Raw genomic sequence first — 24655 nt, 5'->3', positions numbered from 1 at the left:
AGAAAAAGGATGGTTTTGTTATATGCTAGTTCTAACCAATATGTTTCAGCATAGCCGTATGGGATTAATTCCCTGATCATACTCAGAAGGTCCAGGATAGAAAAAAGAGAGTGGAAAATCTTCCTAGAAATGCTGCAGTTGTAATAGTTATAGAAATAAAGGATCTCAGTCAAACGTTTAAAATTGAGAGAGGATATGGGGATATGAATGCCTGGGTAGAACTGATTAAATATACCATCCAGAGTCTCACCCATAGTGATTGCTATGCTTGTGCATCAGGATGACCTGTAGCTCAAGTAGTACACCTTCCACTGCAGTGGACCCAGGACCCCCAAGGGATGTGGTGCATGATTGCCCTGTATCAGTAGAAAGCCACCTGAGGAAACAGAGTCTGTAAATCGCTATCTTTACTGCTCTCTCCAATGCCTGATGTGTATGTCAAAAGCCCTCCTGCATTCCCCATGGCCACAGGTAACCATACAGCTTGCCTCTCAAGGCAGGGTGTAAGAGCTACCAGTCCAATAGGGAATTTCTCCCTATGCAGTGAGACCCTGAATGTTATGGAAGACTCAGCAGGAAACTATTTGAGATTGGGAATCTGTAGAGCAGACCTCTGGTGGTGTTGCAGCGGGTGGGAAGATCTTACGGTTCACTCTCCCATCTCACTGTGAGGTACCTGTGCACTTGCTCAATGAGTTCTACCATTCACCCTGGCATTCACAAAGGGGATGTCACATAGCCCCTAAAGGAACAAAAGGAGCTTAGGGTTCTCATTTGATGATGCTGTATATAGATACAGATTCAAATGGAGTGATCAGAGGTGTCTCTGATAAATTTAAGTTGAGAAATACAATTGCTGCAGGGTTTGAATCACTGTTCTGGTGGGTGACAATTAACAACAATGTGGATTGGATTAACTACATCTCTTACAAACAACAAAAGAGAGAATCTGGTCTACAGGGAATATGGGAACATATTTCTCACGGGTTACCTAGCTTTACCTATGCCCGTGACAGAGGGGAGCCACCCATTAGGGACGCCCCGGGCCTGGAAAGAAAGGGAAAAAAGGGGAATGGGATAAAAACAGTAGCAATCTAAGGAGAAAAACTTATTTTACTAAATATGATATCGGAATACAAGATAACACAATATAATATAATAAAATTGAGGCTAATAAATCGAACGAAACAGAGAGAGTCCCCAAAAACCGAGAGGCCTACTTTGAACTCTAGGCGACACGGCTGGAACGATTCCGACTCCCCGAGAAGTCTGAGAGAGAACTCCAGCCTGGGAACAAGATTATATAGCGTCCTGGTCCCATGACTTATCCCTGACTGTGATGTTCTCTAGGATCATAGTATCATAGTATCATAGTCTCGTGCGGGTTGGAAGGGACCTTAGAGATCGAGTCCAACCCACCGGGATTCGAGCCTCCTGTGTAGCAGAGTGGCACTTCTACCACTTGCGCCACAGGAAGGATTCAAACCCAGGGCCTCCGGTGCTGCAACGCATCATTCCTACCACTTGCGCCACCCGGGCACACAGGGATATATAGTATTCTTCTGTGAACTGCACATTCAGCAAAATCACCCATGCTTCACATGATGTAATGATGTGGAATACTGATAACAAAATTACAAAATTACAAAACCATGACTCCTCCCTGTATTTATACTTTTGCCATTGCCCTTCCTCCCAGAGAAGTCTCATCCTCTTGGCTTGTTTAATTATGGCACATGTTTCACAGTCATGAATAATCTGCGCAATAGTGTCCATAGTTAAGTCCACCCCTCGGTTTCTGGCCAACTTATATGTTGCGCCTCTTCCTTGATGGCCTGAGGTCTCATAGGCCCATTGAGCTAGAAATAGTTCACCCTTATTCTGCCAGTCCAAGTCAATTTGAGCCACCTCAATTCTGGCAGATCAATCTACCTGAAGATTGTTTTGTTGTTCTTCAGTAGCCCGACTTTTGGGCACATGTGCATCCACGTGACGCACCTTTACAACCATATTATTTGTTCGGGCAGAAATGTCCTTCCATAGTTCAGCGGCCCAAACAGGTTTACCCCTCAGTTGCCAATTATTTTGTTCCCACCGCTGTAACCACCCCCATAAGGCATTTGCCACCATCCATGAGTCAGTATAAAGATACAGCATTGGCCACCTCTCCCGTTCAACAACATCTAAGGCCAGCTGGACAGCTTTTACCTCTGCAAACTGACTTGATTCTCCCTTACCTTCAGTGGCCTCTGCAACCTGTCGTGTGGGGCTCCATACAGCAGCTTTCCATTTGCGATGCTTCCCTACAATGCGACATGATCCGTCAGTGAATAGGGCATATTTCTTTTCATTTTCTGGTAATTCGTTGTATGGTGGGGCCTCTTTAGCATGTGATACCTCTTCTGCTGGTGATGTTCCAAACCTTTTATCTTCAGGCCAGTCCATGATTACCTGTAGGATTCCTGGACGATTGAGGTTTCCCATTCGCGCTCGCTGTGTAATCAGCGTAATCCACTTGCTCCAGGTGACATCGGTAGCATGATGGGTGGAGGGAACCTCCCCTTTAAACATCCAGTTCAGCACTGGCAATCGAGGTGCCAGAAGGAGCTGCGTTTCAGTCCCAACTACTTCGGAAGCAGCCCGAACCCCCTCATACACGGCTAAGATCTCCTTCTCAGTTGGAGTGTAGCGCTCTTCAGACCCTTTATATGCTCGACTCCAAAATCCCAGGGTTCAGCCTTGGGTCTCTCCTGAGGCTCTTTGCCACAAACTCCAGGTGGGACCTTTCTCTCCAGCAGCAGTATAGAGGATGTTCTTTACATCCTGTCCTGTCCGTACTGGACCCAGGTCTATGGCACGGGCTATCTCTTGTTTAATCTGTTCAAAAGCCTGCTGCTGCTCAGGGCCCCATGCAAAATCATTCTTCTTCCGCGTTACCTGATAAAGGGGGCTTACAATGAGGCTGTAGTTTGGAATGTGCATCCTCCAAAAGCCCACTGTACCCAGGAAAGACTGTGTCTCTTTCTTGCTAGTGGGTGGAGACATGGCAGTGATTTTGTCGATCACATCTGTTGGGATGTGGCTATTTCCATTCTGCCATTTTATACCTAAGAACAGAATTTCTTAGGCAGGCCCTTTTACTTTGCTTCGCTTAATAGCAAAGCCAGCTTGTAGAAGAATTTGGATTATCTGCTCTCCTTTTGTGAAAACTTCTTATGTTGTATCACCCCACACAACAATCACAGATCACAGAATCACAGAATTACCCGGGTTGGAAGGGACCTCAAGGATCATGTAGTTCCAACCCCCCTGCCTAGCAGGGCCACCAAACATACACCTTTACTAGATCAGGTTGCCCAGGGCCCCGTCCAACCTGGCCTTGAACACCTCCAAGGACGGGGCATCCACAATCTCACTGGGCAGCCTGCTCCAGGACCTAACCACTCTTCTAGTAAAGAACTTTCCCCTAACATCCAACCTAAATCTTCCCTCCTTCAACTTAAAACCATTTCCCCTAGTCCTGCTATTATCAGCCCTTTCGAAGAGTTTACTCCCTTCCTGGGAGTAAGTTCCCTTCAGGTACTGAAAGGCTGACAATGTCATCAATGTACTGCAGGTGTTCAGGAGCACCACCCTGTTCCAATACAGTTTGGACCAACCCATGGCAAATGGTTGGGCTGTGTTTCCAGCCCTGGGGCAAACTGTTCCAAGTATACTGAAAGCCCCTCCAGGTGAAGGCAAACTGTGGCCTACATTCTGCTGACTTGCAGAAACAAACTCTATAATCCAGAGATGGGTTATGAAGCAGGTATGTTTATTCCAGCGTTGCGCAGCGCTGGGTGCAAGGGGGATAGCTCCACCAAACTTGCACACCATAAGGAGAAAAGTGTGTTACAGATATAGGTCAAGCTAATACATAATCAATAGCCTCCTCCTCAGTATGATTACATATTCATTACTAACCCGCAACCCCATTCCCTCATTCCCCCTGACCCCATTCCCCGCGACCCTTGCCGTTGTTTTGGGGTGAAATTCTTCTTCTGTTTTCTTCTTGGTGTTATCTGCTGCTATCGTTCTCCCACATCAGCATCATCTTGCCCGGGGGTATCTAATCCTTCTTCTTGTCAGAGGTCTCTGGACAGTTTCTTCTTATCTTTATTGCCCTCTTCTCTGGTTTTCTTTTGACTAAGTGTCTGTAATTCCCCTTTTCCCTGCCCTTTAAAATGTAAACTATCTCCAGTTTCCCTTTGTCTTGGTTTCTGTGAAGTTCCCTTTTCCCTTTCTATAGCAAAGTGTTACTTTACCACCATTTTTAGTCTTTGCTCACTCTTCAGTGTGGCCAAAGGAATGGAGAAGAAGACATTGGCAGTGTCAATGGTGGCATACCATTTGTCTGCTTTTGACTCCAGCTCGTACTGGAGTTCCAACATGTCTAGCACAGCAGCACTCAGTGGGGGTGTGACCTCATTCAGGCCACAGTAGTTGACTGTCAGCCTCCATTCTCCACTGGCTTTACGCACTGGCCATATGGGGCTGTTAAAAGGTGAGTGAGTTTTGCTGATCACTCCCTGATTCTCCAACTGGAGAATCAAATCATGAATGGGGAGCAAGGAATCCTTGTTGGTGTTATACTGCCATCCGTGCACTGTCTTTGTAGCAACCGGTACCTGCTGCACTTTTACTCATATCAGCCCCACAACAGATTTTCCTCTGACAGGCCAGGCAAAACAGACAGCTGCTTAATGTTGTCCATATCAACAGCAGCTATTTCAAAGGTCCATTGATACCCCCTCGGATCCTTGAAATGCCCCCTCCTGAGGAAATCAATACCCAGTATACACGGAGCCCCTGGGCCAGTCACAATAGGGTGTTTTTGCCAGTCTTTGCCAGTGAGGCTTATTTCAGCCTCCAGCACAGTCAATACTTGAGAGCCCCCAGTCACTCCAGAAATATGGAATGATTCTGTCCCTTTATGACTGGAGGGCATTAGAGTGCACTGCGCACCGGTATCCACCAGTGCCTTATATTTCTGTGGTTCTGATGTGCCAGGCCATTGAATCCACACAATCCAATAAACTCTATTATCCCTCTCCCTCCCCTGACCGAGGGCAGGGCCCCTCCATTGATTACATGCGATGACTGGAGCAACTCCACAGGTTGTTCGTCTGTTTTGTAGTTCCCTCACCCGTGCTCGTAGTACAGAATTAGGCTGCTCATGCCACTTCTTCATGTCTTCTCTGTGGTCACGTAGATAACACCACAAGGAAACAAGCGGTGCAATATTAATGTTGTTCCTTGCTAGAGCTGGAAAGCATGTGGGTCTAATAGCTGAGATTTCTGATGGTACAGGTGAGGAGGAGGTTTCATCACATTTAATTAACTGGACTAGTTTGATCAGCTCCTTCATTAGAACTGGTGACCCATACGGGGATTGACCTTCATTAGCTGCTTCTGATACTATAGGGGATCATCATGATTAATGAACTGAGACACTCGCTCTTCCACTTCATACAGTCTGTTCGTTACTTCTGAGATGGCTGAAATGGAGACATGGGTTGGAGGTAACTGCTGTTCAAAGTTTTGCAGTGTAAGAACCAATTAGAAAACTAGGGATCTTCCATCTTGTTCCTCGTACCTTTGAATCGTTGCTGCTCAAGTAATGGTGTACCTTTCTGGTATTGTTTTGGTGAGTTTCTGTCATATGTCATCCTCACTCTCTAAGGATCATGTTCTTGGCAAAGGTTGCTAGGATCAAAATTAAGGTTATACAGCATTTCCACCACAGCTATTTCCCTCAAGTACTGGATGCCTTTTTCAATTGTATCCCACTTCTTCATCAGAGGCTTCAGAATGTCTTTGAAGGGAAGCTTTGCCCACACAGCCACTGACATTTGCTCCCAGATGGTGGCAGCACCATCCATACATCTGTTCATCCCTCTGTCAATAGTTGGTCTCTGAAAATGCCTCCAAGTTAACGAGCTTTGTTACCATCTAGAAACAAGCTACCAGCCCAGCTGTCCCAATAGCGAAGCAACCAGGTAACAAGAGATTTGTTCTGGCGCCGTGTAAACTCTTTCTTGTGCCTTGGATTTCAGTCATCTTCAGGGGTCAACAAATAGTAATAGAGATTTCCTCCTCATCACTCTCTTCTTCATGCCTCTTAACTTTTCCTTTTGCTTTTCTTGGTGCTGATCCAGACCCATCACCTGGATCTTCTGCTGCCTCCTCCTTTGCTTCTTTTTTTCCATTCTAAACTTGAGAACATCCATTTCCATTTCTTGCCTTCCACAGGGGCAACTGATATTGTTACTGGTGCCTCCTGTGACTGATCAGAATTGACTTGGGGATTTCCCTTTTTGGCTTGAACCTTATCTTGGAAACTCTCTTTCCAGAATAGTGTTATATAGAGCATGGTAAGCACAAGCCAAGCTCCAAATAAGTAGTACCCCCTTAGACCTATCTAGGCTGCACCATCCCTGACTCAAATACTGGCTTAGTTTTTTGGGATCCCACAGGTGTTCAAGAGTGAAATCCCATGACATTGCGGTCCCCCACATGTTACTTGTGGTTCATTTCACGTCAGGATTCTAGCATTAAGCCTCCGCGAATCCGACCTGGTCCAGCCGGGGCCCATTTAACTACACGTTCACACCAACAACATGGTGAATAGCTAAATGGCGTTTTATTATGCGTGTTAGCGGTTTAAATAAGCCGCTATCTACTTCGTCTACACCCCTTCTACATATGCATAACCCCTTCTACATATGCATAACCGAGCAGGGGAGGGCCTATCGCGTTACATCCTGAGTGTTCATGCACGCCTAATACAACATCTCCCCCTCCCCATGCTTAACAAAACCATGCCCCATTACAATGCAAGCGCCGATCCTAATCCTAATATATAGAAGTATTAGTCCTTATATAATTTAAACTTTGTCACAGATTATCTATAATGTGAGGTATACAGATTGCAAAGCATGCAGAGATAAGTGGTGCAATGTCTAACAATGTTAGTGGTGTTCTAATCAGTATGTCCAAGGCATCTTTGGTCATATTATCCAGTTCATCCTTCTGCTCAAAGCTTCTTGTATATATGCTGGAACTCCCTTTTCTCATTAAACACTCATTCCATTATACGTTGTAAGCAACCCTTCAAAGTCCTTGCACCCATACCCTTGAGCCAGCAGCAGGAAATCTACTGCAGCTCTATTCTGTAAAACAGTATGCCTGAAAGAAAAGTACTCAACTTTCAATTAGTTTTCCATTTCTCCCAGACCGCCCTTTTGGGTGATCACTATATCAGGTTTTATTTTTCTCGAAGGGACCCATAAATTTTTCCTGATTCACTATCCTTTACTGTGGCATAACCTCTTCGTTCAAAATGATTGATTGCATAATGTGCTGTGCCAATACTTCCGCCTGCTGGGCCACCGGGATCCTACCTCTGTGACCCTCCCCCTCCCCAAGGACACATATGTTGTCCTTCAGGAGACAGTTGGCCCTCTCCACAATTGCTTGTCCCTGGGAATTCCCAGGGATGCCAATCAAGTGAGATATTCCTCAATGCTCGAGCCATTCTTGAGTAGATCGCGAGATGAAGCACGAACCATTGTCTGTCTTGATGTGTCACGGCACACCAAGGACCGCGATGGCAGTGGCCCAGTGTTGCTGAGCTGCAGGGTAGTTAAATGTTAACATAATCATCATCACTCAATCAAAACCTTGACTGATAACGCACTAAACATAAGGTTACATGTAAGGTCATAATTTTTTGAGTTGACATATACACACTCATTCCAGCATTCATTTTAGACAATTCTATAAATGGAAATTTCTACGCTAATGTATTATTACTTATCGACAACTATGAGGTGACAAACCATCAAAAGGAGAGAGAAGGAATACAATAGTGGTAGATGTGATAGGCAGTGCCAGCAGGGCATCCCCTGCTTCAAAGTGCACTTTGCCTTTCTCACCCATCACAGATTCTCTCCTGTTTTAATTCTTGCTAGAGATTGCAAGGTTTTTTTCACATGTGCTCCATATATGCATGGCCAGTGCATGATACAGAACCCAGGTGGAACACCTGCTCTTAAAATAGAACATAACACTATATTAGATCTCCCTACAATACAAACTACTCAGAAAAAGTTATTTACAGCTATAGTCACATATTCTCATTGTTACTTGCTTTACCCTTAGCTCCCTTCTTTTTTTATTTAATTTGTAAGAATTTTCTTGTTGACCTACTACTACATTTACAAAAATCATCTATAGGTAGTAATTCTTGATGCAGTACAGAGTGAGTTTGTTATGGTTTTGCAATTTGGTTGGTGTTGGTATTCCACATCAGAACACCATGCTAATAATGGGAGTAAAGGGGACAAGTTTTTTTTTCTGTGGGCTGCCTTGATGGGCATGTGGGGTGGAGCACCGGAAGGGAAGTGAGGAAGGGGACGGCGTTGCTGGACCGGCTCCCTGCGAGGAGACAACGTGGTCAGAGCTTCCTGCCTTCCACAGCTCCATCGGTGAGATTTGGGACTTGGTATTCTCTTTGTTGAAACTCTCTTGTTGTTGTTTAGTGTTATTAGGTTATTAAACTGCCATTCGTTCTCAGATCACCTTTTTCCTCCCTCATTTTTTTTGTTAGACCTAATCGCAATCTCCCTTCCCTTCCCCTCTCCCGAAACGCACGTGGCCGGGCCGGGCCACGCCGCACTTTGCCGTACCGTACCGTGCCGTGAGAGAAAAGGGGGGGGGGCTTTTGTTCCTGCTGCCCTGGGTTTGTGCACACTGTCCCGGAGTGAGCTCTAGAGAGAACCCCGTGACATTTTTGGTGGAGGATGCGGGCAGAGCTCAGGGCAATGTTTTGGGCAGTAATTAGGAGGTTTTTTTCAGCAGCCCTGTATGTAGGATTGATAGTCCCTAGGTTCCTGTGGTCCTGGCTTAAGGACTTCCTGATGTTGGGGGTAGGGGTAGATTTATTAAGCCGATGGCTGGCAGGGTTAGAGATATCTGCCTGGCTCCTTTCCAGACTAATGAACATCACAGGCACCGTGCTTGAACTGGCTCACGAATGCTCTGAATTCCTTAAGTATGACTGGGGTGTCAATTGGAATACTGTGTTGTTAGTCTCTCTAATTGTAATAGTTTACTATAAATTGCAGAGAGACTTGCAAAGAATAGTGCAGAGAGACTCAGGAAAAGGGCCAGAAGCATCGGGACCCCCAGTATCAGGTAATCTCACCCCTGAACACCAGAGGGACCCTGGGAAATTAATAGAACCCCTGAGTGAGTGTGGGAGATCAGGGGGATCTCAGATCGAATGGCTTATGAAAAAGATAGAGAGTCTCGAGAATGAGATCCAAACCCTAAGGGGAAGGCAACAAGTTAATCCCAGCCGACCACAGGAAGCACCAGCATCAGTGTCAGTCGCCCCAGTGGAAGGCCAGAGATGGGAACGTGTGTCCTCACGTCTGGAACGGATGGAGGAAGTAGAGGAAGATCCTGGTGAGGGACCCTCCCCAAAACCACCGAGAAAGGCAACTCAGAAGACTAACAGACGCGGAGAAGATAGTGATGATGAGGGAAAAGTCACTGCTTCCTCTACTCGTAAACCTCTGAAAATTACTGAAATCCAAAGTGCGAGAAAGGAGTTTGCCCGACTCCCAGGTGAACGCCTTGTCACTTGGCTGCTCCGGTGTTGGGACAATGGGGCCTCCTGCATGTCTCTAAGCTGCGATGAGGCTCGTCAATTAGGAAACATCGCTCGAGACTCATCTATTGATAGAGGGATGTTGTATTAGGCGTAATCGGACCCTCGGCATGTAACGTGATAGGCCCTCCCCTGCTGGGTCATGCATATGTAAAAAAGATAAGGATGAAACTGGATACCTATATAAGGGACCCTCACATTCCAATAAACGCCATTTTACCGCTGACCATATTGGTGTAACAAGCAGCTGTGACTTGGTCGGGGCCGTCGATACACATTCACAAAGGGACTTGACTTTCCAGGTTACCAGATCGAGGTAACAAATGGTGCCCCGTGTGAGGCAAAGTCCTGGAGGTGAGTGTGCGACGGCTAAAACCGCGCTGACGGACGCGGTATCCACGGTTCGAGCCCGTGGAAGCACTCTCGGTGGGGTGCAAAGGGGAATGCAGCGCTGCGCCTATCCTACGGCCGATAGTTCGTAGAAGACCAGGAAGACTTCAGGTCTCTGGGTAAATGTATTCCGTCATTAGAGTAGTATTGCAACTTTGTAAAACCTACTATGGTAGGAAAGCTACGCCTTCTAAGAAGGACATTGCAGTCGTCATCAGTTGTCTTGAAAAGGAGAGGGAGCTTTCCTCTCCTCGGGTGATTTTGGATCACAATAAGTGGGACTCTTTAACTTTTTCGCTCTTTGAGCGCGCAATGAATGAGCAAAAAGCTTCTGAGCTCAAAACGTGGGCATTGGTGCTACGGGCATTGAAAACGGCTCGGAAAGAGGGGAAGACTGAAACTCAGGTTGGGACGGCGGAATGTGGGTCGGGAGGCTTTTTCTCTTGCAGATGTGAGGATTTGAAAGACAAAGACAAGGTGGCGCGAGCCATCCCGACCGCACCCATCACTCCGGCTGAACAACAAGCAGATGGCCCCGTCCAGCAGCATTCCACACATTCCACATCCTTATCTCTTGACCAGCAGAAGCCTTCCTCGGAGGCCCCATCACGGTATCCAAAGCAACCTGCGTTCCTTCGCCCATCCTTGGGGGTGGGGAAGGGGAGTGAGCAGGGGCGGGAGGATGGGTCCCTTCCTCGAGATGGGATGTGTTGTGGGTGTGGTTCCGCCCCGGGGGGCGGGGTGGATAAGACTAACCAAGATGGAAGCCAATCCGCATCAGCGGGGGCGGAGGCAGAGGCGTTCCTAATCATCATAACCCTTCCCCAAGAGGGTGGGCTACTGGTCCAGCTCTACCTGGGGGGAGGGAGAGGGGAGAACAAGAGCGACCAAGTCTCGGATTGGTCAAAGATAAGGGAGGCATTCCTTTTTATCGTTAATTGGGGGCCCGGTCAGGGGGCCCCGGGCTCGAGTGGAGCCTCTGAAGCAGAAACAAGACCAGCTGACGAGCGAGCCACGGCAGCCCGAGTTGGAGTCGGTTAAACTCCTGCTGACAACTTGGAGGAGAGGAAGAATGCTGAGGATAAACTGTATTGATTATTGTCATATTGTCACTGTCGTTGTGATTGTTAAATGTTTATGGTATATGAAAGTATAAATGCAAATGGTATATGGAACTGTTAATGTTATAGGGATGTGTAAACATGAATGCTATATGGAAGTGGAATTATTAATGTTACATGGAAGTGTAATTGAGGGTACGAGTAGTGGAATTGTGAAAAACAAAAAACAGCAAAAGGTTACAGAAGAACAGTGAGTTAAAATATTGAATGTGATCTGCTCTAGCCAGAGAAGTTTAAGTGCCAGCAAGAGAACGCAAACCCCCGCGCTGCCCCCCCTCACTGCTTACTCCCCCCCTGCCCCTCGGCTCCGCCGCTTGTGAAAGTAAACAAATCGTTACTTCCGAATGGGGACAAAGCAAGACATTAGAAGTATCTCTTGCTAGTCGGAGCAAGAATGTCTTCATTTTCTCCCAATAATATACACATTTAGGGGACTAGGGTAGGGACTTGGACAAATTTGTTGATGGAGCTTGAAATTGTATGGAGGGGGAATTGTGGTGGAGTTGGATGGAACGGTGGCAGCTTTACTAGAGCAGGTCCTGAAGATCCCAGGATGAGTTTTGCCCGTAGTGGGCTGAATGCAATGTGCACACAGCAGTGCAAAGGTATTTGTTTTCTGACAGTTTCAGGTGCATCTCACTCTGTACTGCATCAAGAATTACTATACTACCCATAGATGATTTTTGTAACTATAGTAGGAGTAGGTCAACAAGAAAAAGCTTACCAATTAAAAGAAAAAAGAAGAAAGCTAAGGGTGAAGCAAGTAACAATAGAAATAAGTGACTATACCTGTTAATAACTTTTCTGAGTAGTTTGTATTGTAGAGAGATCTAATATAGTGGTTTGTTATCTTTTAAGAGCAGGTGTTCCACCTGGGCTCTGTATCATGCACTGGCCATGCATATATGGAGTACATGTGAAAAAAAAAAAAAAAAAAAAAACCTGCACAGGAGAGAATCTGTGATGGGTGAGAAAGGCAAAGTGCACTTTGAAGCAGGGGACGCCCTGCAGGCACTGCCTATCGCATCCACCACTACTGTGTTCCTTCTCTCTCCTTTTGGTGGTTTGCCACCTCATAGTTGTCGATTAGTAATAATACATTAGCTTAGAAATTTTCATTTATAGAATTGTCTAAAATGAATGCTGGAATGAGTGTGTATATGTCAACTCAAAAAATTATGACGTTACATGTAATCTTCTGTTTAGTGTATTACCAGTGAAGGTTTTGATTGAGTGATGGTTATGTTAACATTTAAGTCCCCTGCAGCTCAGCGACACTGGGCCACTGCCATCGTGGTCCTTGGTGTGCTGCGACACATCAAGACAGACAATGGCTCGTGCTTCATCTCGAGATCTACTCAAGGAGCATTGGGGAATATCTCACTCGACGGGCATCCCTGGGAATTCCCAGGGACAAGCATTGTGGAAAGGACCAACCGTCTCCTGAAGGACAAGATACGTGTCCTTGGGGAGGGGGAGGGTCACAGAGGTAGGATCCTGGTAGCCCAACAGGCAGAAGTATTGGCACAGCACATTATGCAATCAATCATTTTGAACGAAGAGGTTATGCCGCAGTAAAGGACAGAGAATCAGGAAAAATTTTATGGATCCCATCGAGAAAAGTAAAATCTGATGCAGTGATCACCCAAAAGGGCGGTCTGGGAGAAACAGAAAACTAATCGAAAGCTGAGTACTTTTCTTTCAGGCATGCTGTTTTACAGAATAGAGCTGCAATGGATTTCCTGCTGCTGGCTCAAGAGGCACAGGTGCAAGGACTTTGAATGAGAAAATGGAGTTCCAGCAGATATATGAGAAGCTTTGCGCAGAAGGATGAACTGTATAATATAGCCCAAGATGCCTTGAAAATACTAAATACAGAACCACTAACATTATTACACGCTGCACCACATACCTCTGCATGTTTACGTCACTTTTTAAATAACTCACCACAAAAATTTATATAAGTACTAACACTTTTATATATTAGGATTAGGATCGGCGCTTGCATTGTAACGGGGCATGGTTTTGTTAAGCATGGGGAGAGGGAGATGTTGTATTAGGCGTAATCGGACCCTCGGCATGTAACGTGATAGGCCCTCCCCTGCTGGGTCATGCATATGTAAAAAAGATAAGGATGAAACTGGATACCTATATAAGGGACCCTCACATTCCAATAAACGCCATTTTACCGCTGACCATATTGGTGTAACAAGCAGCTGTGACTTGGTCGGGGCCGTCGATACACATTCACAAAGGGACTTGACTTTCCAGGTTACCAGATCGAGGTAACAGAGGGATCAGCAGATGTCTCGTTGGAGTCGCCAATCTCTGGGAGAGGATTCTATCAGCTGTAAAGGCAACCGGTCTTCTCAAAAGTGATTTGGAGCCTGTACTGGAAAAATGGAGTACAGGTGAGGAAGGTATCCAGTACCTGAGAGAAATGGCTGTGGCAGAAATGCTGTTCGATCCCATGTTTGTCCCTGGGGACCCAGAGGATTACCATGACCCAGAAAAGGTGAGCGGTACTCCGGAAATATGCAAGAAACTCATACGGTCAGCACCAGGGAAGTATTCCAGTGTACTATTAACGAACTCTAACAGGTATGATGAGCTGGATAGGAGACCTGAAATTTTTGAGCTCATCCTTTCACTGCAAAATATCGAATACTCACTACTGCCACACCGTACCACCATCGCAGCCATCTGTAAAATGGTGGATAGAATGGACCAAATGGAGAGAAGACAGGACAACATGCAGAAGAGCTGGTCTGCGGCAAGGAACCACAGTGAACCTGTGGCAGTCTCAGCTGTCAGACGCAAACGCACACCTGTCCGAGGACCGCAGTGAGCCTATGTCACGTGGTGCCATGTGGAAGTACCTGCGTGACCATGTAGAGGATATGAAGAAGTGGCATGACGAACCCAATTTTGTACTGCGAGCACGGGTAAGAAAATTACAAAAGAGGTCAGCCACTACTGAGGTTGCCTCTACCGCCTCAGACAACCAATAGAGGGGCCCTGCCCTCAGCCAGGGGGGGAAGAGGGATAATAGAGTGTATTGGACTGTGTGGATTCGGTGGCCTGGCACATCCGAACCACAAAAATATAAAGCACTGGTGGATACTGGTGCACAGTGCACTCTGATACCCTCAGGTTTCGAAGGGACAGAACGGATACATATACATGGGGTGACTGGGGGTTCGCAGGAACTGTCTGTACTGGAGGCCGAGATAAGCCTCACTGGTAGAGACTGGCAGAAACATCGTATAGTGACTGGCCAGGGGGCTCCTTGCATACTTGGAATAGATTACCTAAGAAGGGGACATTTCAAGGACCCCAAAGGATACAGATGGGCTTTTGGAATAGCTGCTATAGAAACAGACAATATTAAGCAGCTGTCTGATTTGCCTGGCCTATCAGAGGACCCGTCTGCTGTGGGGTTACTACGGGTGGAAGAACAACGGGTACCAATTGCCACGAGAACAGTACACAGACGACAGTACCGTACTAACAGGGATTCCTTGCTCCCTATCCATAAGCTCATTCAACAACTAGAAAGTCAGGGAGTAATTAGTAAGACCCATTCACCCTTCAATAGCCCCATATGGCCAGTGCGCAAAGCCAGTGGAGAATGGAGGCTGACAGTGGACTATCGTGGCCTTAATGAGGTCACACCCCCATTGAGTGCTGCAGTGCCAGACATGTTGGAACTCCAGTATGAACTGGAATCGAAAGAGGCAAAATGGTATGCCACCATTGATATTGCCAATGCATTTTTCTCTGTCCCTTTGGCCACAGAGTGTAGGCCACAGTTTGCCTTTACTTGGAGGGGTGTTCAGTACACTTGGAATCGTTTGCCCCAGAGGTGGAAACACAGCCCGACCATCTGCCATGGGCTGATCCAAGCCACATTGGAACAGGGCGGTGCTCCAGAGCACCTGCAGTATATAGATGATATCGTTGTGTGGGGTGATACAGCGACGGAGGTTTTTAAAAAAGGAGAACGGATAATCCAGATCCTCCTGTCTGCTGGTTTCGCTATTAAGCGAGACAAAGTGAAGGGCCCTGCCCAAGAAATCCAGTTTCTTGGGGTGAAATGGCAAGATGGGCGTCGCCACATCCCAACTGATGTGATCAACAAAATTACTGCAATGTCTGCGCCCACTGACAAAAAAGAGACACAGTCCTTCCTGGGTGTGGTAGGCTTCTGGAGGATGCATATCCCAAATTATAGCCTCATTGTGAGCCCCCTCTATCAGGTGACCCGAAAGAAGAATAGCTTCGCGTGGGGCCCTGAACAGCAGCAGGCCTTTGAGCAAATCAAGCAAGAGATAGCCCGTGCTGTGGCCCTGGGGCCAGTACGGATGGGACAGGATGTGAAGAACATCCTTTACACGGCTGCTGGGGAGAAAGGTCCCACTTGGAGCTTGTGGCAGAGAACCTCAGATGAGACCCGAGGCCGACCCCTAGGATTCTGGAGTAGAGCATACAGGGGGTCGGAAGAGGGCTACACTCCAACTGAGAAGGAGATCCTAGCCGCATATGAAGGGGTCCGGGCTGCCTCTGAGGTAATTGGCACCGAAACACAGCTTCTCTTGGCACCTCGACTTCCAGTGCTGAACTGGATGTTTAAAGGGCAGGTTCCCTCCACTCACCATGCCACAGATGCCACATGGAGTAAGTGGGTTGCACTAATCACACAGCGGGCCCGGATGGGGAACCTCAACCATCCAGGGATCCTAGAAGTGATCATGGACTGGCCCGAAGGTAAAAAGTTTGAAGCACCACCAGCAGAAGAGGTGTCACGTGCCAAAGAGGCTCCCCCGTACAATGAACTTCCGGAAAACGAAAAGAAGTTCGCCCTGTTCACTGATGGATCGTGCCGCATTGTTGGGAAACATCGCAGATGGAAGGCTGCAGTGTGGAGCCCCACACGACAAGTTGCAGAGGCCACGGAAGGAAGAGGAGAATCGAGTCAATTTGCAGAGGTAAAGGCTGTCCAGCTGGCCCTAGACATTGCTGAGCGGGAGAAATGGCCAGTGCTTTACCTCTATACTGACTCATGGATGGTGGCCAATGCCTTATGGGGGTGGTTGCAGCAATGGGAGCAAAACAACTGGCAGCGGAAAGGTAAACCTATTTGGGCCGCTGAACTATGGAAGAACATTGCTGCCCGAATAAAGAACATGGTCCTAAAGGTGCGTCACGTAGATGCCCACGTGCCCAAGAGTCGAGCAACAGAGGAGCAACAAAATAACCACCAGGTAGATCGAGCTGCCAGAATTGAGGTGGCTGAGATAGACCTGGATTGGCAGAATAAGGGAGAGTTATTCCTAGCTCGGTGGGCCCATGAGACCTCAGGCCATCAAGGCAGAGATGGAACACATAAGTGGGCTAGAGACCGAGGGGTGGACATAACTATGGATGCTATTGCGCAGATCATCCATGATTGTGACACCTGTGCCATGATCAAACAGGCCAAGAGGATGAGACCTCTCTGGAGGGAAGGGCGATGGGAAAAGTATAAATATGGGGAGGCATGGCAGATTGATTATATCACCTTGCCAAAGACTCGTAATGGTAAGCATTATGTACTCACCATGGTGGAGGTAACCACCGGGTGGCTTGAGACATATGCAGTACCCCATGCCACTGCCAGAAACACCATATTAGGCCTAGAGACACAAATCCTGTGGCGACATGGCACCCCAGAGAGGATCGAATCAGACAATGGGACTCATTTCAAAAATTCACTGGTGAGCACTTGGGCCAAAGAACATGGCATTGAATGGATCTATCACATCCCCTATCACGCACCAGCTGCTGGTAAGATCGAGCGCCACAACGGTTTGCTGAAAACCACGCTGAAAGCGATGGGTGGTGGAACATTTAAGAACTGGGAGAAACATCTAGCAGAAGCCACCTGGCTGGTAAACACCCGAGGATCAGCCAACCGAGACGGCCCTACACAGTCCAACTCCCTGCGTACCGTGGAGGGAGACAAGGTTCCTGTGGTGCATGTAAAGAATATGTTGGGAAAAGCGGTTTGGGTCCTTCCAGCCTCTGGAAAGGGGAGGCCCCTCCGTGGAACTGTCTTTGCACAGGGACCTGGGTGCACCTGGTGGGTGATGCAGAAGGATGGGGATGTTCAGTGTGTGCCACAGGGAAATTTGATGCTGGGGGAGTGCAGCCTGTGATTCCATGTGTGTGTATATATATATATATATATATATATATATATATATATATATATATCTGTATGTACATATGTAATTCATGTTAACTACTGTTCTGTTTATATGTTGATAAAAGTTAGGCATGATGTGATGATGTGTAATAAGGGGTGGAATGTTATGGTTTTGCAATTTGGTTGGTGTTGGTATTCCACATCAGAACACCATGCTAATAATGGGAGTAAAGGGGACAAGTTTTTTTTTCTGTGGGCTGCCTTGATGGGCATGTGGGGTGGGGCACCGGAAGGGAAGTGAGGAAGGGGACGGCGTTGCTGGACCGGCTCCCTGCGAGGAGACAACGTGGTCAGAGCTTCCTGCCTTCCACAGCTCCATCAGTGAGATTTGGGACTTGGTATTCTCTTTGTTGAAACTCTCTTGTTGTTGTTTAGTGTTATTAGGTTATTAAACTGCCATTCGTTCTCAGATCACCTTTTTCCTCCCTCATTTTTTTTGTTAGACCTAATCGCAATCTCCCTTCCCTTCCCCTCTCCCGAAACGCACGTGGCCGGGCCGGGCCACGCCGCACTTTGCCGTACCGTACCGTGCCGTGAGAGAAAAGGGGGGGGGGCTTTTGTTCCTGCTGCCCTGGGTTTGTGCACACTGTCCCGGAGTGAGCTCTAGAGAGAACCCCGTGACAGAGTTGCACCCATATCTGCCAGAAAACAAATACCTTTGCACTGCTGTGTGCACGTTGCATTCAGACCACTGAAGGTAAAACTCATCTTGGGATCTTCAGGTTCCGCTCCAGTACAGCTGCCACCGTTCCTAACTCCCCCACTACAATTCCCCCTCCATACAATTTCCAAGCTCCATCAACAAGTCCGTCCAAGTCCCCCACCCTAGTTCCCTAAATGTGTATATTATTGAGAGAAAATGAAGACATTCCTGCCCGAACTAGCAGGAGACCTTCAGAGGTGCAAACAGTTCAGCAGACAAGGAGGGAGAAAAACCAAAAGACTGTATCAATTCCTGCCAGACAGACCTTCTTGGCATGATCACGGGACGTCTAGCTTGTGCGCCTGGCATAGGTGTGAGCAGATACTATAAAGACCATTGGCAAGACCCGCCAAAACTGAGGCGGCTTGGAGTGAGTGGCAAGAAACCATGGGTTCATGTATGAGCAAGGAGCAAATGACGAATACAGAAGAGCATACAGCGGATAGCCAAATCGTGGAAGAGGAGCAGAGGGAGCAGACCGCAGATTTTCAAATCACGGACACCCCCATAACCTACGCGTGGAACCCGCTCTATGACATCCCAGCCTGGAGCAGACAAGGAAGACGACCTGTGCAGAGGGAGGTGAACCCCAACATCAATTGGCATCTCACGGAGGAATGGTTCCATGGCAGGATGGGAGCAGGGCGCAGTGGGCGGCACATTGCTGAGCAGCTGATGACGCCGTACTGCACTGTGATGAGGGCTCCCGATGGCTCCTTCCTTGTTAGGGAGAGCGGGACATTCATTGGGGACTATGTCCTGTCCATCTGGAGCAATGGAGAGGTGCAGCACTGACGCATCCAATGGTGGCAGGATGCCAGCAGCCACATAAGTACTTTCTCATTAATAACCGAATATTTGACAGCCTTTACGACCTCATCTCCTATTACCGGGAGACACCGCTGAGGTACAACAACACAGATACGAGACTGACAGAGCCTGTGCCTCGTTCCAATGCTTGTAACAAAGACTGGGTGCCGCAGGACGGCACCGGATGCACGAGCGCAGCTGGGGTCCCACTTATGGGTCACACATATGGGTCTGTGTTCACAGCTATGGGATTGGGGTCACACTTATGGGGCTGGAGATGCAGTTATGGATCTGAAGCCCCACTGATGGGGCTGGGGTCACACTAAGGAACACAGTTATGGGGTTTTAGGTCCCACTTATGGGTCCAGCTCCCCAACTTATGGGCCCAGCCCCCCACTTATGGGTCTGAGTCCCCACTTATGGGTCTGGGCCCCCACTTATGGGTCTGTGGTCCCACTTATGGGTCTGTCCCCCCACTTACAGGTCCCACTTATGTGTCTCAGGTCTCACTTATGGGTCCAGCCCCCCACTTATGGGTTTGATTCCCCCCCAACTTATGGGTCCCACTTATGGGTTCAATCTCCCACCACTAATGGGTCCCACTTATTGGTCCAGCCCCCCACTTATGGGTCTGAGTCCCCACTTATGGGTCTGGGTCCCCACTTATGGGTCTGTGGGCCCACTTATGGGTCTGTCCTCCCACTTACGGGTCCCACTTATGTGTCTCAGGTCTCACTTATGGGTCCAGCCCCCCACTTATGGGTCTGTGGCCCCACTTATGGGTCCAGCCCCCCACTTATGGGTTTGATTCCCCCCCAACTTATGGGTCCCACTTATGGGTTCAATCTCCCACCACTTATGGGTCCCACTTATTGGTCCAGCCCCCCACTTATGGGTCCGATTCCCCTCCAACTTATGGGTCCCGCTTATGGGTTCGAACTGCCACCACTTATGGGCCCCACTTATGGGTCCAGCCCCCCACTTATGGATCATACTTATGGGTCCAAGCTCCCCCCCTCCCACTGTCCCATCCCACTTATGGGTCTCTGGCCCCACTTATGGGTTCGGTCCCCCCCCCCACTTATGGGTCCAGCCCCCCACTTATGGGTCCCACTTATGGGGCTGGACCCCCACTTATGGGGCTGGGGATGCAGTTATGGCTCCGTGGTCTCACTTATGGGGTCTGGCCCCCCACTTATGGGTCCCTCTTATGGGTCCAGCCCCCCAACTTATGGGCACCACTTATGGGTCTTGCCCCACATACCCATTGTTGCCCTCCATGTTGCTCTCTTGCTCCAGCTCCTTTGGGTCTGGACCCCCACTTATGGGTCACACTTATTGGGCTGTGTTCCCACTTATGGGGCTGGGGTCCCCATTGGCCCCTATGGGGTCACACTTATGGGGTCCCCACATATGGGTCCAACCCCCCACTTATGGGTCCCACTTACGGGTCCAGCCCCCCACTTATGGGTCCCACTTATGCGTCTGGCCCCACATACCCGTCATTGCCCTTCACGTTGCTCTCCTGCTCCAAAATCCACGTTTTTAAGCCCAAAATCCACCCTCCCCCCCCCCCCCGCCCCATATTATTTCCCTTTTGAAGCACAAAAAAAGACCAAAAAATGCCATTTTTAAGCCCAAAATAAGACCCCCCCCCCCATATTACATATGGTGTTTGAAGACCCCAAAAACCTCATTTTTAAGCTCAAAATAAGCCCCCAAATCCTTGTTTTTAAGCCCAAAATCCACCTTCCCTCCCCATATTAAATGACCCATTTTGAAGCACAAAAAAGACCCCAAAGCCCCGTTTTCCCGTTTTTAAGCCCAAAATCCACCCTCAGCCCTCATCGTGTTGTACCTCTAATACCCTACAAAAAAAAAAACCCAAAAGCACTCCCCAAATGACCCAAAATCCCCCATTTTAAGCCCCAAATCCACTACCCCCTATATTATATACCCCCTTTTGAAGCACGAAAGAAGACCCAAAAATGCTGTTTTTAAGCCCAAAATCCATCCCCCCCCCCCCCCCCCATATTACATAGGGTGTTTGAAGACCAAAAAACCCCATTTTTTAGCCCAAAATGACCTAAAATCCCCGTTTTTAAGCCCAAAACCCACCCTCCCCCGCCGCTATATTATATACCCCCTTTTGAAGCACAAAAAAAGACCCAAAAATGCTGTTTTTAAGCCCAAAATAAGACCCCCCCCCCGTATTACATAAGGTGTTTGAAGACCAAAAAACCCCGTTTTTAAGCACAAAAAAGCCCCCAAATCCACGTTTTTAAGCCCAAAATCCACTGCCCCCCCACCCATTTATTATATAATCCCTTTTGAAGCACAAAAAAAGACCCAAAAATGCCATTTTTAAGCCCAAAATCCACCCTCCACCCCCATATTAAAAACCAGAATTGAAGCCCACCAAAAGCCCCCCAAACCTTGTTTTTAAGCCCAAAATACACCCCCCCCCCCCCGCCAACTGTCACGGGTTACTTAGATTTACCTATGCCCGTGACAGGGGAAGCCACCCCACGGCCCCCCCCCCCGGGGCCCGGAAAGGAGGGGGAAAAGGGGAGTGGGATAAAACAGCGACAATCTAAGGAGGAAAAGCTTATTTTACTAAATATGATATCGAAATACAAGTGTCATGGTTTTGTAATTTTGTAATTTTGCTATCAGTATTCCACATCATAACATCATGTCAAGTATGGATACTTCTGTTGAATGTGCAGTCCACAGAAGAAGACTACATATCCCAGAGAACAACAGGAGTAACAATAAGTCACGGGACCAGGACTCTATATAATCTCGTTCCCAGGCTGGAGTGCCCTCCTTCTTCTCTCGAACTTCTCGGAGAGTGGGAAGCGTTCCAGCCGTGTCGCCTAGAGTTCACAGTAGGCCTCTCGGTTTTCGGAGACTCTCTCTCTCTCTGTTTCGTTCGATTTTGTTAGCCTTAATTATATTATATTGTGTTATCTTGTATTTCGATATCATATTTAGTAAAATAAGTTTTTCCTCCTTAGATTGTCGCTGTTTTATCCCACTCCCCTTTTCCCCCTCCTTTCTGGGCCCCGGGGGGGGGGGCGTGGGGTGGCTTCCCCTGTCACGGGCATAGGTAAATCTAAGTAACCCGTGACAGATTTTTTGGTGGAGAATGCGGGCATAGAGCTTTTTAGCTTTTAGAACAACTCTCTCTTTGCTCTTAAAGAGCTTCGTTACGGGAGTGTTGGGAGTGTTATCTTTCCGTAGCTGCTCACGGAGAACGTGACCTTGAAATACCAGACAAATTGTCAACATTAAGGGCTGCTGCACATTCTCAGCACTGCTATCTAACTTTTGTGTAGAAAACAAAGGGATTTCTTTCTCCCTTAGAGCAAAGCTAGCTAGCTCTGACTTTTACAGAGCCTGCCAGCTATGAATCCACTCTTCATCCCAGTTGCTCTGTTTAAGGGATTGAAAGCAATTATGATCTTCTTAAAGTATTGGTCAACTATTAACACCATAATTTGGTGTTGTGGAATTGTGCAGACATATAGCCTAATAAGGTGGATACTGATGGAGACACCTGCCTGGTACTTTTACGAGATGTGGCCAGATGGAACAGGCAATTTTACAAATACTTGCATCCCAGATGGAACAGGCAATTTTACAAACACCACCATGTTTAATTCATTGTACAGGCTAAAAAAACCCTTTCTATTTAGGTTGTACTCTCAGATTTCCACACGCTTTTCAATAACTGAGATAGGGTTCATACTTGCATTCATGTTATCACTATCAATGCATGCATATATGTTCCTATGCATTCGTTCTATGCGGAAGTCTCCTCCAGAACCAGAGAATGATGACTGGCAGGGAATATGGAAAGGTTTAGGAAAAGTCTTAGAAGCATGGGGACCCGCAGTGTCATGGGATTTCACTCTTGAACACCTAAGGGACCCTAAGAAATTAAGTGAGTATTTGGGTCAGAGATCTAAGGAGGTAAACCTTATGTGGGGTTTGGCTTATGCATACCGTGCTTTGTATCATACTATTCTGGAGAGAGAGAGTTTCCGATCTGAGATTCAAGCCCAAGTTAATTCTGATCAGTCACAGGAGGCATCAGTAGCAATATCAGTTGCCCCTGTGGAAGGCAAGAAATGGAAACGGGTGTCCATGCGTCTAGAACGAAAAGAAGGAGAAGCACAGGGGGGGGCAGCAGAAGACCCAGGTGCCGGGCATGGAGCAGTACCGAAAAAAGCAAAGGCAAAAACCAAGAGGCATGAAGAAGAGACTGATGATGAGGAGGAAATCACCTATTGTCGACCTCTGAAGCTGACTGAAATCCAAGGCTCAAGAAAGGAGTTCACACGGCGTCAAGATGAAGGTATCCTTGCTTGGTTGCTTCGCTGCTGGGACAACGGGGCCAACAGCTTGTCTCTAGATGGTAATGAAGCTCGCCAACTAGGAAGCATTGCCCAAGATGCAGGTATCGACAGAGGGATTAGCAGATGTTCGGATGGAGCTGCCACTCTCTGGTTGCGGCTGTTAGAAGCCGTGAGAGAAAGGTACCCCTATAAGGATGCTTTGAAGCCTAAATTTGATAGTTGGAATACCGTCCAAAAAGGTATTCAGCGCCTGAGGGAATTGGCCATGGCGAAAATGTTGTACAGCCCTGATCCAAGCGAAGTTGACCCTGAGTGAGGGCCGATCCTGACATGTGGCAGAAAATCACAAGTACAGCACCAGAGAGAATTGCACAGTCATTGGTATCAGGATCTAAAGGATTCGTGGACAGATGGCCCCGAGTTGTTGAGCTGATTATAATGCTTCAAACCACCGATCAGCAGCTCCCCCAACTGCATGCCGCTGTTTCTGCCATCTCACGGCTAGAAAACCGAGTAGATGAAATGTGCAAGAAATTGTTTCCATCAACTAATTGTAATGATCCCGTAATAGTATCAGAAACAACTGATGAAGGTCAATCCTCGTACGTGCCACCAGGTCTAATGAAGGATCTGATCAAACTAGTCCAGTCCTACTCCCCACCTGCATCATCAAAAGTCTCAGCTGTTAAACGCACACGCTTCCCAGCTCGAGCAAAGAACAACAGTACGATTGCACCGCGTGTTTCCATGTGGCGCTACCTACGTGACCGTGGAGAAGACATGAGGAAGTGGCATGATCAGCCCACGTCTGCACTACGAGCACGGGTGAAAGAACTACTAGACATACCAACCACCAGTGGAGTTGCTCCAGTCATCACAGGTAACCAATAGAGGGGCCCTGCCCTCAGTCAGGGGAGGGAAAGGGATAATAGAGTTTATTGGACTGTGTGGATTCGATGGCCTGGCACATCAGAACCACAGGAATATAAGGCGCTGGTGGATACCGGTGCACAGTGCACCCTAATGCCCTCCAGTCATGAAGGGACAGAATCAATCCATATTTCTGGAGTGACTGGGGGCTCTCAAGAATTGACTGTGCTGGAGGCTGAAATAAGCCTCACTGGCAAAGACTAGCAAAAACATCCTATTGTGACTGGCCCAGGGGCTCCATGTATACTGGGTATTGATTACCTCAGAAGGGGGCATTTCAAGGATCCTAAGGGGTATCGATGGGCCTTTGGGATAGCTGCTGTAGACATGGACAACATTAAGCAGCTGTCTGTTTTGCCCGGCCTGTCAGAGGAC

The 24655-nt window shown here is 47.7% G+C and overlaps 2 protein-coding genes across 2 annotated transcripts in view; one reads left to right on the top strand and one right to left on the bottom strand.

The window, feature by feature from the left end:
• Window positions 1–13426, top strand: part of LOC146754534 (uncharacterized) — a 329845-nt gene extending 316419 nt beyond the window's left edge. The window contains exon 3 of the mRNA XM_085527664.1: window positions 10032–13426. The gene's annotated coding sequence lies outside the window, so the exon portion shown is untranslated. The remainder of the gene's footprint in view (window positions 1–10031) is intronic.
• LOC146754532 (uncharacterized) overlaps window positions 1–24655 on the bottom strand; it is a 336576-nt gene that overhangs the window by 220319 nt on the left and 91602 nt on the right. The gene's annotated exons all lie outside the window — the stretch shown is intronic.

Source organism: Coturnix japonica, chromosome W (genome assembly GCF_054131305.1).
Source record: "Coturnix japonica strain WE chromosome W, WE-NBRP24, whole genome shotgun sequence".
Classification (NCBI taxonomy): Eukaryota; Metazoa; Chordata; class Aves; order Galliformes; family Phasianidae; genus Coturnix; species Coturnix japonica.
Note: the sequence above shows the minus strand (reverse complement) of the source record. Positions and strands in the feature narration are given on the sequence as shown.